The sequence below is a fragment of the Cryptomeria japonica genome, chromosome 9 (genome assembly GCF_030272615.1).
Source record: "Cryptomeria japonica chromosome 9, Sugi_1.0, whole genome shotgun sequence".
Classification (NCBI taxonomy): Eukaryota; Viridiplantae; Streptophyta; class Pinopsida; order Cupressales; family Cupressaceae; genus Cryptomeria; species Cryptomeria japonica.
In genome coordinates, this window is record NC_081413.1 from 107,288,220 (window position 1) to 107,307,534 (window position 19,315).

Sequence of the window (19,315 nt, forward strand, 5' to 3'; positions counted from 1 at the left end):
CACAAAGGTTTACAAGATGCACATTGTTACTTGCTCTCACTGAAACAAACAAAGCAAAATGCAATCGGAATCTAGCATGAATCAGAGATTATCAAATCCTTTTGAGGGTCCACATCTAGAGGACACTAAAATTACTAAGGAACTCCTTCAGGAGTGTCAAGAAAGTGCTTCATTTCAAAGGCTTGTGGAAAGGCTCATGGAAAATGACAAAGAAAAATATCTGCTCATGCTCACAAGCAAAGGAGTTAAACTTCCTGAAGATTTGGACACTAACATTTTTAGAACAAGATCTCGACATTATGAATATCAAGAATGACAAAGAGAGGAAGAAGCCCGTGACCCTAAACAAAACATACATGAGAAAAATCTACCAAAATAGAAATTGCCTGAGCAAGATATCCTTGAGAGAAACATCCCCGAGAAAAACATACCATTCCACACACCATTTTAGCCTAGAACTAACGCAAGGGAATAACTCTTCCCTCAGAAAAATAATGCACCTTTGATTGCTCTCACTCAACAAATGCAAATGTTACAAAGACAAATGCAAGATATGCAACAAGGGACAACAATACGGTACTCCTTAACTAAAATTTTTCCTTATTCTTTTGACAGATGATTGAACATGGTACCTTTTTCCCCAAACTCAGACATTCCCAAATTTGACAAATATGATGGGAAAAGTGATCCTCGTGATCATGTGTGAGAATTATGTACAATGAGTCTAGAATTTTCCCATGATGACACCTATTTGATGAGGTTATTCCCAAGAAGCTTGGGAGGGAAAACAATGGAATGGTTATCCAAAATCACACTTCCTGTCAAATCATTCGTTGAATTAGTCAACAAATGCCAGTATTCCTATAACATTGAACACACTATCACCATGTTAGATGTCTGTAATACCAAATAGAAAAACAATGAAACATTCATGGTATTCCTTCAATGTTGGCAGCGTATGGTTTCGAGATATCCTCGAGATGTGCCTAAAAAGGAAAATATGGAGATCTTCATCGACAACTTGAATAGTGAGATGAGTTACATACTCAAACTTCAATGCATACCATCTTTTGCCAAGTTGAGTGAGAATGGTATCCAAGTAGAAGAAGCATGTGTCTAGATAGGAACATTAAAATTCTTCAAGGAAGGAACAAGTTCATCCAATTACAACAACCAAAACAACAACAACTTAGACAAATCCAAATTCTGGACCAGAAACAAAAACATTGGGAATGAAGGAGGCAATGAATCAAATGACCCAAAATCCAAGCAACCTGTGCTTGTGTTATCAGGTAATCCTCAATCTACAAATAATCCCAAAGGTGCTAACCAAGGCACTAACACTTATGCACCGAATACCAATCAAGATCAACTCAACACAAACAACACCAACAATTCCCAAAACAATAATACCTGTAGACATCTAAAAATGGTCAATGCTTGCGGAATCATACTTTAACATTTGCACATTGCCTTATTTTAGGGTTTTTGCGTTGCATTAACATTTCTCCTATGATTCGCACTTGGTCTTTATCATTTGTGAGCATCGAGTCCTTCTTTTGCATTCTTCATTTATCTCACTTTTGAATATGGTCTTGTCGATAACAATATCAGTCATGATTTTGGTCAATCTTATCCTGTCGCATCTATCTGCGTATTCATTTGTCATCATGTTGGACATCGTCAATCCTAAGTAGGGTTTTGTCCTCTTATCAATCTTGTCATCATGCGATCGATAATTGTCAACGATTCTTGTCTTTTGATTAATTTGTCATCAATCTTGTCGTCTTGTGATCTATTTTGTCATTGATCTTTGTCCTTGTCAATTTTGTCATTTTTGCATTCAATTTGTCATCAATTGTCATCTTTCTCAATTGTGTCAATTTGGATCAATTAGTCATTGTTCCTCGTCAATTGGCACATTTATTAATCAAATCGTTTGTCAGCGTTAGTCTTTTATCAAGTCAGAATCATGATCAAATCGAATCGATATCGATTATCCTTTGTCAAGACCTAATTGTCATCCTTGCATTTCTAATTCATCTTTTAGGGTTTCATGATTTTATTCATTTAACCATGTTTGTCATTTCTCCCTCTAGGTTAAATAATTAATTTATTTATCCTAGGTCTTCATGTCACAATTAAATGTTTAATTTAATTGGCTAACTAATTATTCCTCTTTTTGTGAATTAATTAATAAATGACAAATTATTAATTGATTTACCTAATTTCTCCTAATTCCTAATTTCCTGGTTTTTCATCAATTTCTAAATTCCCTCTTTGTGAATTAATTAATAAATGAAAAATTATTAATTAATTCACTAAATTCCTAATTTCCTCATTTTCTAATTTCCTAATTCCTATTTTCCAATTTTTCTAATTTTCCTAATTTCTAATTCATTTCCTCCTATTTCTCTCCTAATTTCATGGGAATGACATTTCAATTTGTCATAATTGACAATCAATCAATTTTGACATAGAGATTTGTCATAATCTTGTCATGAATTATCAATCAATCAATTTTTGCATAGAAAGTGCAAATTTGTCATAATTTGTCATAATTGACATTCTTGATTTGCAATTTCCATTTGAATCTCTTCATGCTAATTTGATCTTTTCTCCAATTTGTCTATAAATTGGATGATTTTCTTCAATCCCAACTAATCACTTTTTCGAATCACATTATTGAATGAATCACTTTTCAAATCGATTCCCGAATCAATCATGCTTCGAGTATTCTTGAGCAATCATCTTGTCTACTTGCTTTCATATCATGATCATGCACTAGTAGGTGATATCCACAACAAAGCTATTTGAAGGAGAAAGAAGGACAATGGAGCCACATGAAGGAGACATTCAAATCTTCACTTGGTTTGCTTAATTTTCAAATATTGAATGTTTTGTTTTCGTGTCTTTATTGGATGTAATTAGGATTGATCATTGCATTTGAGCTTTTGTGATTGAGCTAGATTATTAATACTACTTGCTTTGATGATTTGCGATTTCCTAGCTACATTAATTGGTGAACCCGACGTGAACTAACCCCCTAACCATGCTTTTGAGTGCTCTTGAGTTGATTTGCAGGTGAAAAACCCAAGAAACAGGATAATGCAAGGTTTTCTAGGAACTTCTGCGCCTATGTCAAGCATTTTGCGCCTATGTCAAGGACATTCTGTGCCTGTGTCAAGCATTCTGCACCTGTGTCAAGACTTCTGCACCTGTGTAGGGACAAAAATAGAGGTAAAAGGCAGTGTGTTTTTACTTGCAAATTGTTCTGTTTTGCATGATGTTTCTGCTTTTTGGTTTTTTGGTACTAATTCTCTGTGCAGAACCTTGGCATACGCATGGCAAAGACAACAAATGAAACTACTAACATGTTTTTGTGTAGGTTCAATAGTCAAAGACTAAACATATCAAACTTCTGACTTGGATTTTGCAGGTTGCCTTGGACTACAACTAAACTTTGTGTTTGAAATTAATATTTAGGCACCTAGTATGATTTCTAAATAGGATGGAATGAATATATGTTTGCTTTGATTGTTGAGTTTGACATTGGAGTAGGAGAGTATGCTCTCATCCTTCTTAGGGTGATCAGAAATCTAGATCTTCAATACCATGCTCATGTTTTTGATTGTGTGTCACCTTTAGAGTGCCTGCCTTCCTGACCATTTGCTTTTGCAAGCAAGTGATAATCATGAGAAGGGAATGACCCAAAGTGAGTACGGCTAGAATACCTTGGCATTCTAACTCACTATAAATAAATACCTGATGAGCAAAAGCTTTGAAGGAAGGGTTACGTGGGAATTGTAGTTACTTGGGAAGTGATGACCCTTGAACTCTTTCTAATATCAACATCTAAGTAGGGCCTCATGGTCTAAATCATGCTTGCGTGACTACATTTGTTTGGTATCTTGGTGGGCTTAATGTCTCAATCACACTTGTGTGACATCAAGGAGTAACCGTTAACAAAAATCCTTACTAAACACCTTGTATTTAGAGGCCAATAATCCTTCTAGTTGCTTGAGAAATACAAGTTCGGATACTTGGAAGAGATACTAAGTTCACCATGGGGAGATTTCCATGGGGACTGATGCTTGGCTGCCCTGAGAAGTGAGTGTCGTGGAGGGGAGCCCATGGGGTCAAGCATCTATGTAATCTCCTTGAATCACATAATGAGTCTACCTCTCAAGTACCTAATGTCCTTGCCCACCATAAGAAATGTGTGAATGAGCATGATTGTATTGAGTCTAAGTTGAAATATCTTTTCTTCTTTGCTTGTCAAAAGTTGAATTGCATCTCATTTCAAAAACAAGACAAATTGATTCAAAACAAGGTTAAACACAAGAGTATTTCAATCAACAAAGTTCAAAACACCTTCAAACATGGTTGTCAAACATTTTTCAAAATCTTTGTCTCAACATTCATGTCACTTAGATTTAGGTTCATCCTAGGTTTTCATTTTACAAATTCATTATCAATTGCCAAGGTTAAGTTTCACCTAGGTCATACTCCTTTGCATATCAATAAGGGTCATTCATTTGCATGTGTCCTCTTGCATTAGAGTAATACCATTGTCATACATTTGCGTTTTCATCCTTGTCCTCATAACATTAGGTCACATTTTCATACCCTAAGTCTCTTCATTAAGCTTAGGTCATTATCATATCATTTTAGGGTCATTTGCATAGTAATTGTCCCTTTGCATATAGTGTCAAAACTAGGTTTTGTCATACTTGAGTAATGCAGATCTTTGATAAACCCTAAGTTATTGTTAGGAAGTCTAGACCTTGTCAAAATTTTGTCATTTTGTCATCAATGTCATTTGGTCAAACCTAGCTTAGTATCTAAGCATATAGGGGAGACATTGTCATTTTGTCCTTTTGTCACTTGGTCCTTTTGTCTTTTGAGGTCTAGACATCATTTCAATTTCCTAAGGGTCTCTTTTTTAGGTTTGCATTCCAAAAAGTTTGTCAAAATCTTGAAAAACAACCAAAAACATAGGTTGCATTCTTACCATAGATTGCATTTTCATCTATTTAGGTTGCATTTAGTTGCATATCATACATCATCCTTTTAAAATCAAAAATCCCAAAAACATTGTATAGTGACATGTCTATTGAAACAAGGTTTCAAGCACCAATGATGCAACAAAGTTTGACATATCAACCAACAATGCAATCACAATTCTATCCAACCCAACAACAAAGCAACATTGATCAAACTTTTTATGATGAAACAAATCTCCAAACACAAAAACTAGAGGAGAAACTAGCTCAAGAAAATGAGATTTTGGAACAAAGAGTGAAAAACATTGAGAAGAATAGATCACAAATGTCCAAAATGTTTCAAAAATTTCCAGGTCGAAATCCAAAGATTGAGCCAATTGATGTAAGATCTCTTCTTGAACAATCAAACATACCAACTGTCCTCTCACAAATAGAGATGATGGAACAATTTCAAGAAAAGAGACAACATCAATTTCAACATTATGTGCCTCCACAACAAGAACAAGAAGGTGTTTACTATCAATCAGATTTTCAACCATCACAACCAATTGTTCAACAATTCCAACAGACACAACCAATGGTCCAACATATACAACCAACACAACCAATGGTCCAACATATACAACCAACACAACCAATGGTCCAATTTCAACAATTTGTCCAACCAACTATACAATGTCAACAAATAGTTCAACCAATGGTGGAATATCAACAAGTTCAATCAACATATCAATGTCAACAACCACAACCAAACATTCAAAAGCAAAGGTTGCAGCCCACACCAAGCCAAGTTTCAAACTTGTCGGAACAATTGAACCAAGTCCAATATCAAAACATGACATTAAACCAAAAACAAGTTCAAATTCTAGATACAACTATGTCAAAACCTCGAAAGAAAGGTGGCTTTATTGTAAGGCTCTTAAGGAACCTACCAAGTGAGTTCTTTGAAGAAGATCAAGATAATACACTTATGTCTAGCAATGCCTCATCCCCCCACAAGCAAATTGACTCTCCAATGGCATCTGTCCCTACACCTCTAGAAGTTTCACAAGAACCTTCCATATTGTCCTCATCAAATAATACACCCAAGGATGCAATTAGCCAAGGGCTATCCATAATTGATTGCCAAGATAATCCAATTCATGATGCACATCCTTGTCATGTTTCAGAAATACAAGACCCAATGCCACCATGCACTTTATTGCCATTACCTGTTTTAGAGGACCCCATTTGAAGTCCCTCTTCCTCATGTTCAAGCATTGATTCCTTGCCATAATCCATCATAAATGTTCAAAATGCATTTCCTTCATGCCAAAACATTGGTTCCTTGTCAGAATCCCCCATGCATATCCAAAGTCCAACCTCATGTCAAGAGGATAATTTAGAGCATGAAGAAATGAGTCCTAAAGAAAATCAAGATCAAGATCCTGAAACCTTATCATCCCATCCAATTGTTGACCAGGACCCCATGTTACTAGATGCTCATGATGATTCCCCTATTCTTGTCCATCCTATCCAAAGCCCTATTGACACTCCATTCCCTGAGCAAGATCAAGATATCCCAGTCCATCCAATCCCAAATGATCCCCTTCCATTTCATGAAAAAAATGTCCTTTCAAATCCCATTGGCATTCCACTTCCTAAGAAAGATCAAGATATCATTTCCATCCTTTCCTATGATCCCATTAAAAGTCAAGAGCAAAGCACCTTTAAAGAGGATTCTAATGATCTGCCTCCTTGTCAAGATCAAATTATTCCTTTAAATCCTCCACAAGATCCTTTTGTTCCTCCATCTCCTTGTCTTAATGCTCCATATACACTCCAAGATCTCATTCCTTTTGATGATCCCATTATTTCTTCCATTCCATCTCTTGAAGAGCCTGTCATTGAACTATGTCCACTACACAATCCTAGTCCCCCTCATGATCCTAATCCCCCTCATGATTCTAATGTGTCAGTGCAAGATGTTCATGAACCCTCGACATGCATAATGGGTTCTTCCACTTTGGTGCAATCCAATCCACTTCAAGATCTCATTATTTCTCTCATATCATATCCACCTCATAATGGACTCGCGTCTTCTTCCCAAAGAAAAGAGTATCCTATAAGTCAAAATATTCATAAAGGCAAAGGAGTAGACCTTCACAAGAAAGAACTCCTCAATATCAAAGAAGATATTAAGGGTCATGTCTACACAACTCACTCTCAAGACGTTGGTATCCCTCTATCAAAATCAAAACATATAGCTTCCCCATCATTCTTTCCATCCATCTTAGGTCCTTATATCCCTTCATCCTTTATGCAAGTTCAGCAAAGGCACACATCCTTGAGTAAATTTCATCCATCCAAAAGAAGTCCATTTCATTCATATCCATCCATGCATTCCTTTCCCCCTCCAAGCAATTTGAATGCCAAGTATAAAAGTCATAAGTCTAGAAATCCACATGTATTCAAGGATCAGCATGTCCAATATAATCGACATGTCAAAACAAAGAACAATATTATCTATAAAGAAAAAGAAATATCCAAAAGGCCACAAAGGTCCACTGAGCAAAATAAATCAAAGTCAACATATATATGGGTTCCTAAATCCCTTGTGCAAGCAATGCACTCCAAGGAACCACAAAAGCATGAAAAGTCAAAAACCATGTGGATCCCTAAGCGGCTCCTTGAAGCACAAAAGCCTAAAGAAACATCAAAGTTGGCATCTACAATTGCTATTCCTCCATCCAAACATTCCAAGTTTATTCCTCCATCACCTTCTTTATCCATTTTGGGCCCTTATGTCCCAAAATCCATAGCCTTTCCTTCGTCAAAATCTCAATATCCAAAATACATCTTTCCTCCATCAGTCCATCACCCCTCAAGGTGTGTGCCAATGTCGATGTTGCCTTCATTTCCATCCACTGAAGGCCAATTCTTCCAATACCCTACCTATTATCCAATGCATATTTTCCATCCTTCCATCCCTTTGATCCAATCCTTTGCATAAATCCTCGCCTTAGTTTCATCTTATTTTCCATGTCCTTATCCTACCAACATCTTTGAGCATGCTTTTAAAGGTCATGGTCCATTTTTTTCAAGGATAATATCCAAACAAAAAGATGTTTGAGTCCTTCTTTCATCCCCTATCATGTGTCCATTTTCGACTAAAATGTCAAAATACAAAAAAAAATTGAAAAAAAAAAAATTGAAAAAAAAAAAAAAAAGGAAGAAAAAAGTAAAGCAAAAATAATTCGTCCATTGGTGAAAACCTGGCAAACAGGCGCCTTGGGCAAGTACCATGATGAAAACTTGGCAAACAGGCATCATGCGTAATCTATGAACTTCTTGCACACCACACTTGGGGACAGGTTTTATCCTATCATATCCTTTTGTCCTTCATTGTTCCATTATCCTATCGAACCCCTATCATTACCCTCCATTATCCTATTGTCCCGCATGTCCAGCTTCCCTTTCCACCTTTGATCTTGACAAGGCTGAGGATCTTCATGAGCATCATGCATCTTGTTTGCAGCTTTCAGTCTATCATAGCTTTTGGTCATTTATCCATTTGCTTATTACAACCTTTCATCCATATTCCCTGTCTTATTGCAACTTTCTGCCACTATCTCATATCCTACCCCGATCTTCAGTCCATGTCCCTTATCCATTCTTGGTCTTGCTTATCCTATCCATATCTTATCACTATCCATACCCCCTTTTTCATTCCTTGATCTTGGTCTGACATAAGGATGCAAAAATTTAAACATGGTTTCAAAAACCTCTTGACATGTCCCTCATGCCATGTCACTGCTTTACATTGTCATATCCAATCTCTTGTCCCATCACGCAATAGCCCTTGAAAATTGCATCTGTATTGTCTCCATGATAAAAGGCCTTTGTCTTCCCTCTATCCACCAACATTTCAGAAAGCTTATTTATTCACCTGTCATATTCCTTGCCTTGCTAGACACTGGGGGCAAAATCATAAAAAATTGAAAAATGTCCTGAAAAAATCAAAACAAAATTGAAAAATGTCCTGAAATAATCCAAAAAAATTGAAAAATGTCCTGAAATAATTCATAAAAATTTGAAAAATTTCCTTAAATAATCCAAAAAAAATTGAAAAATGTCCTGAAATAAATCATAAAAATTGAATAATGTCCTGAAAAAAAAAAAATCCTTAAAAAGTCAAATAAAGTCCTGAAAAAATGAACACAAAAAAATTGTAAAAACTCAAAAAGAAAAACAAAACAAAATAAATATCCCTTTTGTGCATAAGACAGATCACTAAGCATCCCTCCGACGATACGCAATCATGCATCGTGCTTTAATGAAATCACACCTTAATAGATAAACTTTTTCAATCAAACTAGACATTCAAACTGATCACAATTGTATTCTGAATCGAACGTCAGCATCAATATCATTCATCCTTGGCACACTATCATGGGTCTTATACAGGGTGTGGTATACTCGAAACCAGAATGTGTCCTGTCTTAGACGGGGTACTGCATTCCCTTAAACCAGACAGCATGATCGTCCTATCAACACTTTCAACTTTTGACAATGAAGATCAAGATGTTTGTTTGCTTTGTTGGAATTTGTGCATCTTATCTTTTTTATCTTTGGCTTCAATCATGTTCCTATGTTGCTCGATGATATCACTGAGTGATTTAGAGTGATCAGGATGGTTCATGGTCCCTTTCTTTTTTGTTGTGATTGCTATTTGTCTGTGATGTGTCTGTCTTTTGCAAAAAAAAAAAGGGTTGCATTTCAGCTCTGGCCTTCAATGCCATGATGCTATGCATCCATTTTGCTACATTAAAATAAAGGTTCTCACCTACAAAGTGCATTACTGAAAGCAAGTTTTTCTTCATCTCTAACTGTCCTTTGTTTCATTTCTTCTTACTAACATTTCTTCCGTCAGTTTGGATAGTTAGTTCGGTCTAGTGCTCTGATTTCCCCAAACACATATGCTGCATCCTGCATTCATTGGTTAGTACATTTGCATTACATCAAGCCTCACATCAAGCGTTTTATCCATTTCATATTATAAATGCATCAAAAACACATAACAAAAATACATTCATACATGGTGCATAAGTCATCCATACATAGAAAACAACCATATGTCATAACACATTGCATTCCATCATATCGATGCATATCATATCATATATCACCATAATATCGGAGTACAAAATTGGACTATCTGTCCTAAGTGTGGTCTGCAGGCTAACCACATAAGGTCAAACTACATCTATCTCTGTCCTAAGGAGTACGTGCCTCTGTCACTAGGTGCTCCCTCTGTCCTCCTCATCCCTGCCATGTCTCACAGATGATGTCCCTCCTGGTCCTGGCTATGGTGGTCTCATAGGTCCACTCACCCCCATGTTGCTCAATGACCTCCGAGAGCGTGCCTTGCTCTCTGTCCTCGATCGTGCCTGATATGAAGCTACTCTCTGCTCTAGTGGAACTACACTCTCATATAGTGTCCTCCAATGGCGTATCTCCTCTCCGGTCTCTACCAACATCTGTGCCATCTCCCATGCACTGGCATCCCTAATCGACCCAATATACTCAGTGACTCTCTGTTCTTCTTGTTGTGCCTGAGATACTGTTGTATATTGAGCCGCTGTGAGTCTGGCTATCTCTTCTTTGAACTGATCCTACTCTATCCTCAAGAGGGCATTCTGTCTCTCTAATGTCGCAATCTGATCATGCTAACTTGCTATGGTAGCCCTGCAAATCTCCATCTCCTCTATGCTGGCTGTCTCCGGCTCTATAGGTATATCTTGCAATGACTCCTACTCACCTGAATCTAGCTCATCCTTGTCATCCCCATCCTCATCTCCATCCTCATCATCCCCATCCTCATCACCACCCTCATCCTCCTCGTCCTCCTCATCTCCCTCCTCCTCTCCTATGAGTGGGAAGTCCTCCTGTCTCCTCGGTACCGGAATATCAGGATTTGTCAATGGCACTGGCCATCGTCATGCAAACCATCTCTCATACTCCTCTGTCATCCCGGCATCCTCCACATCTAATCTCCAATCCCACTATCTTTGTTGTAGCTATGTGAAGTCAGCATATGCTATGTGTGGCTGAATCATACTCCCCAACTGACTCGTCTCTCTGTGAGATCGGGCAAAGTGTGCAGTCCTCCTAGGTACATCTTGCCTCTCTCCAAACTATCATCTGACTCTCTCTAGTAGGTACATCTCAATCACTCTCTAGTGATTCACTGGTCATCCAATTAGGTACCTCTCCTATCTACAATATGGTAGCTCATCACTATCATCTAACCATCCAGGGCAATCCCGATATGGCCTCCATGTGAACTCTCTCAATCTGTCTAGCTCATGTCGCCAATACAATATGTATCCAAACGGACCCTATCTCAGTGCTCCCCCATAGTAGTACACATATGGTCGATGTGGTAATACCTGTCTCTCTGCAATCGGTCGACATATGGCTATGTGCTCAAATGCCCATACCTGTAACAATGTGACTCCACAACTCAAAGTTTGCACTCCCTGATATGCTATCTGATGCAACTGAAAATATAGCATCACCAGTACACATGGTCCCCATATGTACACCGTCCCCTCTGTCACCATCTTCTCTAGCACTCTTCCCCATCCAATAGGGAATCCATGTCCTCATCTATCCCCTGCTAGTAGGCATGCTATCACCATGGCTATCACCACATATCGTCAATCATACTCTGATGCCATGGTCTCCCAACTGATCTCCCTCGCTACGATATCCAAATCATCTGTGTTGCACTCAAATAATCTGTACAATGCATCTCTCCCTATCACTGGGTCATACTCTACCATCTCTCAATGAATCAGAATGCGGAGGATATGCCATACATCCTCTAGTGTCACAATTGCCTCTCCAGTCGCCAGATGGAATGAGGAGGTCTCTGAATGCCATCGCTCTGCCAATGCGGTAAGCAGTCCTATGTTTGCCCTAATCTTAGGCATAAATGTGATATAGTATATCCCAAGTCCTGCTAATGTATCTCTATCCGTGCTCTTGAGTCTATGTCGTAACATGAAGCAGTCTGGTCTGTTCTCCCGCATGATCAATGGATACTATCGACTCTACATCACAATTGGGGCACATTTTGTCAGTTTTAGGGTTTTCTCCTACAGGCTGCATTTCCTTATTTCATGTCCAAATTAGGGTGTTTTTCATCTATTTTGACCTATCCTATTCTTATCCCCCTTTTTCGGGATCATTCGCATGCCAATTTTGACCAAATTAGGGTTTGCAATGCACAATTGCGCCTGTGTGACAAGTCCTGCGCCTGTGTCACATAACCTGCACCTGTGTCCCCTTACACAAGTATAGAAGACATTACACAAGCATAGGATTCGCCCTACACAAGCACAGAAGTCAGTTTCTGCCTTTTCTGTGGGCCCCACAATGTCCCACAAGCCAGTCAAATTCATAAAATTGAAAACATGGGTTTTTGAGATACATAGCGCTGCTCCCGCGTCGTCTGGTTGTTTGTACATGCGTACACATTCTCCAAGGTGATCTGCCATTGGAATGTTCACCATCTCTTTGCAAGTGTCCTTTTCCAGAGCAACAAATCCTTCTCTTTGGCTAGTACAAATGAGCCATTTTCACTCTATTTGTCTCATTTATAGATCTTTGTCAGTGCATAGATGGATGTGCACTCTCTCCATCTCATGTTGGTTGTGGTCTTTTGCACCTTTAATTGCTTGTCCTTCGTGCATTCGATCTTCGATTGTTAGTTTGTTTGCTCCTATCATGTTCTATCATTCTTATCGATCAATTGGCCTCTTTTCTAGATGTTTTCAGCCAATTCCTCGAGGGGGCATGCATATGTCATTATTATTGTCTGGGGCATTTTCATTATTGTTCTTTGAAACAATGCTTAAACTCGCATTGTCTCAAAGAGGGGCAAAATGTAGACGTCTAAAAATGGTCAATGCTTGCGGAATCATACTTTAACATTTGTGCATTGCCTTATTTTAGGGTTTTTGCATCGCATTAACATTTCTCCTATGATTTGCACTTGGTCTTTATCATTTGCGAGCATCGAGTCCTTCTTCTACATTCTTCATTTATCTCACTTTCGAATTTGGTCTTTGTCGATAACAATATCAGTCATGATTTTGGTCAATCTTATCCTGTCGCATCTATCTGCGTATTCCTTTGTCATCATGTTGGACATCGTCAATCCTAAGTAGGGTTTTGTCCTCTTATCAATCTTGTCATCATGTGATCGATAATTGTCAACGATTATTGTCTTTTGATTAATTTGTCATCAATCTTGTCGTCTTGTGATCTATTTTGTCATTGATCTTTGTCCTTGTCAATTTTGTCATTTTTGCATTCAATTTGTCATCAATTGTCATCTTTCTCAATTGTGTCAATTTGGATCAATTAGTCATTGTTCCTCGTCAATTGGCACATTTATTAATCAAATCGTTTGTCAGCGTTAGTCTTTTGTCAAGTCAGAATCATGATCAAATCAAATCGATATCGATTATCCTTTGTCAAGACCTAATTGTCATCCTTGCATTTCTAATTCATCTTTTAGGGTTTCATGATTTTATTCATTTAACCATGTTTGTCATTTCTTCCTCTAGGTTAAATAATTAATTTATTTATCCTAGGTCTTCGTGTCACAATTAAATGTTTAATTTAATTGGCTAACTAATTATTCCTCTTTTTGTGAATTAATTAATAAATGACAAATTATTAATTGATTTACCTAATTTCTCCTAATTCCTAATTTCCTAGTTTTTCATCAATTTCTAAATTCCCTCTTTGTGAATTAATTAATAAATGAAAAATTATTAATTAATTCACTAAACTCCTAATTTCCTCATTTTCTAATTTCCTAATTCCTATTTTCCAATTTTTCTAATTTTCCTAATTTCTAATTCATTTCCTCCTATTTCTCTCCTAATTTCATGGGAATGACATTTCAATTTGTCATAATTTTTCATAATTGACAATCAATCAATTTTGACATAGAAATTTGTCATAATCTTGTCATGAATTATCAATCAATCAATTTTTGCATAGAAAGTGCAAATCTATCATAATTTGTCATAATTGACATTCTTGATTTGCAATTTCCATTTGAATCTCTTCATGCTAATTTGATCTTTTCTCCAATTTGTCTATAAATTGGATGATTTTCTTCAATCCCAACTAATCACTTTTTTGAATCACATTATCGAGCGAATCACTTTTCAAATCGATTCCCGAATCAATCACGCTTCAAGTATTCTTGAGCAATCATCTTGTCTACTTGCTTTCATATCATGATCATGCACTAGTAGGTGAGATCCACAACAAAGCTATTTGAAGGAGAAAGAAGGACAATGGAGCCACATGAAGGAGACATTCAAATCTGCACTTGGTTTGCTTAATTTTCAAATATGAATGTTTTGTTTTCGTGTCTTTGTTGAGTGTAATTAGGATTGATCATTGCATTTAAGCTTTCATGATTGAGCTAGACTAATATTGATTTGCTTTGATGATTTTCCGAAATCCTACCTTACAATACCAATCGAGGACCTAATCCAAACTCATGAGGTAATGCAAACAACTTTCCAAAATGCATTTACACACCACTAGGGCAATAACTAGAGTCAACATTCAGAGAACTCTTGGAAAACACAATTATTTCCTTACCAGCGATCAACAACTTTGAACCACAAATCAAACCACCCTAGTGGAATGACTCACACTTTTGTGATTTTCATCGCAAAAAAGGTCATCAAACAAATGATTACATGAGGCTGAAAAACATTGTTCAAGACATGATCGATAGAGGCCATTTGATAGTTGATGGTCTCAAAACAAATGGTGACCATGGAGCCTTTAAAAATCATCTTCCAAACTACAACAAGGATGGAGCTTCAACCTCGAATGATACACCTGGGGCTCATATCAATCACATATACAATAACACCATCAATCATATATCAGTGAAGGATAATCAAGTAAACATCATCACAATAAGAGACAAGTGTGAACATGAATCTATCAACATAACAACCAGGGCTCAAAAATATGTCTTAAAAGGGGATATGTCAATGACAAACACCATACCAAAAATTCAATATGATCTAGTCAATCAACTGCGCAAAAATCCTGCTCAAATATCTATACTGGAGTTGCTGAAACCTCCACCAAAACACAAAAACATATTAGAAAAAGCATTACTAGAAACAAATGTACCTCAAGATCTCGATGCTGACAAATTCCAAGCCATGGTAGCTCATATGATAGGGCCTCATAACCTCACTTTTTCTGAGCATGATAATATCTCTTTGAGCCATCCACACAATAATCCACTCCATATTGAACTCTTGGTCTACAAGCATCTAGTCAAAAGGGTATTAATAGATGGAGGAGTTGGACTCAATATCTATACCTTAAAACATATCTGTGCATTAGGTTTCTCTGAGCAATCTATTGATCCATGCAAAAATATCACTATCAAAGCATATGATGATGAAGAGAGATCATCCAAAGGAACAATAATGTTGCCAATTCAAGTAGGACCAATACAAAAGGACACTGTGTGCCAAGTCTTAGACATAGACCTCACATACAATATCTTATTGGTTCAACCTTGGATACATGAAATGTAAGTAGTACCTTCTACTTATCATTAGTGTGTTAAGTTCCCCTACAATGGGCAGGAGATTTCTATATCAGCAGATCACAATCCTTTTCAACATTGTAATGCTATGGGGGCAGCCCAAGACAACTTGGTTCCACATAATAGAGAAAAACAAAGTAACTCAACACTAGATCTTCAGCAACAAAAGTCTACATCACTATCTATGGATTTCAAATAGAAGATGAAAATCAAAGAGCAGGGCATGGGAGAATACTCTTTGGAGCCGTTATGTTTAGCCAACTTACCAATATCACCTAAATCTCATGGGTTACCTTCAGCATCAACACATCAAGCAACACAACCCATCACCAAGTTTGATGGCAAATTTATTCAACTAGGTACTCTAGCACATGAATCAGAGGAGAAAGACATCCTTAGTTAGCTATACAAGGATGAGGAAGAAGATAGAGCAGCTACTGTGGAGGTGGCTATACCAACGCACCTGTATGGAAAAGGTTACCTAATCATGCAATGAAGGGGATACCATGGCAAAGGACCTATCGACAAGCATTAGGAAGGCGTCACAAAACCATAGGATCCTCCTTCACAATTCAATAAAGACAAAAAAGGATTGGGCTATGAACTCATTCTACTGCCAAAGAAGAGACCACACAAATACCAAAAACCTCAGTGGAAAGCAAAGAAGAAATACAAGAAAGACTCCTGGAAGGAAGCACTATTTGAGTCAGCTGAGACAATATGCAAAGAACATGAAAATTAGGAACAAAAGAAACATCAAGAGAAGCCCATCAAACAAATGAAGGAAACATCTACTGCAGAAGCACATCATATTCAAGAACCAATATCTGAAAAAGAGAAATCACCTCCTGATAACATTATTCCTCCCCGAGGATAGATAGTATATGAACAAATGCAAAGAGTGGAAGCCAAATCTGACACAGAATCAGAGAAAACTATCAAACTTGTATCAATCATCAAAGACTTTCTCTCACCCTATAGCATACCAGTCCACAACATTGTCAGAATCTGGGATACTACCTCTAAGACTGATTCCAATGAATATGAATGGGGTAGCTGTTCTAATGTTACTGAAGATATTTGTGCAAATGGAAATCATACACCCATCTCTCAAGAAGAACGTGACACAGAATCTAGACCACTTGAATTTGGTCCACAAAACATCTATGACACCAAGGAAAGCGAGAAATGACATTATGAGCAAGTCTATATGGAAGATGATACCATACAAGACCTCGACGAAATCCTTAACTTCTTTGACACCCAGGCTAATCATGATGATACCTCCATCCTGACACTTACAGAAGCTAAGGTTGATCCACCTAACTACTCCTTACCACTTGTCTTTCTTGACCTCATAGACTGGGATGAACCTGAAACTCATGATTTACCAATATTCCCAAATGACGAATCCATTATCCATTACTTATGTACCATTAACTCAGAAATAGACTCTACTGGTGAACAAAGTAACGACATCTGCAATCAGGGGAGTGCCAAGTCTCTCGGTCATGAAAATGAACAAAATAAAATATCTACTACTAAAAAACCAGTCAATGGCAGCAATAGATCACAAAAAAGTAAAAATAAAGGATGCATTTAAGGGTGAAAACCTTTGTAAGGTGCCTAAAGATGGGAGACTTGACACTCTTCCTAAGAATTATCATTAGTGATCACCCATATTGATTGAGCCCACTCAATCAATCAACACTGGTACTATAGAAGCAACCAAAAATATACACCTTTCCGAATCTTTGACAGAGGAAGAAATTTTAGAGTTTATCAAATTTTTTAAAGAAAAGCAAATCAACTTTGCTTGGTCATATGCAGATATGCCCGGAATTAATCCACAATTAATCATGCATCACTTATCCATTACTCCAAAGCAAAGCCAGTCAAGAAAAAAATGCAAAAGATGAATCCACATGTGGCACTCATGGTTAAAGTGGAGCTAAAGAAACTATTAGATGTCAGATTCATTCGACCTATTGACTATGCTAAATGGATTTCCAACATTGTCCCAGTATCAAAACCAGATGGTAGTATCTGAATATGCATTGATTTTAGAGATGTCAACAAAGCCTATCCCAAGGATGACTTTCCTTTACACAGTATCGACATAATTGTAGACCTCATAGCAAGCCATGCAATGCTATCACTAATGGATGGTTTTTCAGGCTATAATCAAATCAAGATAGCACCAGAGGATCAAGATAAAACAAGATTTACCTGTCCCTGGGGAACATACTGTTGGAATGTCATGCCTTTTGGCTTAAAGAGTGTAGGAGCAACTTATCAATGAGCAATGACAACAATCTTTCATGACATGATGCATACCTTCATGGGTGACTATGTGGATGATTTACTGGCTAAATCATTCACCAGAGCAGATCATTTAAGCATCTTAGAAAATATTTTTGACAAATTGGAGTAATTCCAAGTCAGGCTCAACCCTAAGAAGTGTGTCTTTGAGGTTACATCAGGCAAATTACTAGGCTACATAGTTTCAGCTAAGGGTATTGAAGTGGATCCAACTAAGGTACAAGCCATTATGGACATGCCACCACCAAAGAACATCAACCAACTCAGATCTCTATAAGGATGACTCCAATCAATAAGGCGATTCATTGCTCAATTAGTAGATAAAAGTCTCCCGTTCAATCATTTGCTACATAAAAATTTACCATTCTGTTGGGAAGCCAAATGTGCAGAATCATTCTATCAAATCAAGCAATATCTAATGAACTCACTAGTTCTAGTACCACCAATAGCAGAGAAGCCACTAATTCTCTACATTTCAACAACAAATATATCACTGGGGGCATTGTTAGCACAAGAGGATCAACAGGGCAAGGAACGAGCTATATATTACATCAACAGGACATTGAACGGATATGAACTCAACTATACATTCATTGAGAAGGCTTGTCTAACAGTAGTATTTGCCTCTCAAAAGTTCCAGCATTACATGCTAGCTCACACAATTAAGATAGTTACAAAAATTGATCCTCTCAAATATTTACTCAGCAAGGTAGATCTTATAGGTAGATTGGCTAAATGGGTCATGATTCTTAGTGAATTTGATATCCACTACATAGAGCGATGAGCTATCAAAGGACAAGCCATTGCAAATCAACTAGCTGAAGCACCACTACCTAGAAAACAACCTATGGAGATCGAATTTCCAGATAGAGACGTTCTTGCTATTTCCACCAAACAACGGACCCTATACTTTGATGGATCATATACTCAACATGGCTCAGGTGTTGGCATTTTGTTCATCACTCCTGAAGGGTACACTATACCAAGATCATATAGGCTTATGTTTCCATGCACAAATAATGTTGTTGAATATGAGGCACTGGTTATAGGCATCAAAATGTCCGTGGAATGGAGAATCACAGAATTAACAGTGTACATAGATTCACAACTAGTCATCAATCAAATCAATAATGACTATCAGACAAAGGATGAGAAGCTGCTACCATACAAACGAATGGTGGATGATTTTAAACAGTATTTTGTACACATCACCTTCGAGCAAATACCAAGGTTGGATAATAGAGAAACTGATGCAATGGCTACTATCACTTCACTACTGCAAATTCCAAAGCAATAGAATCGTTACGAGTTTCTGGTAGAGCAATTGTTCTCCCCA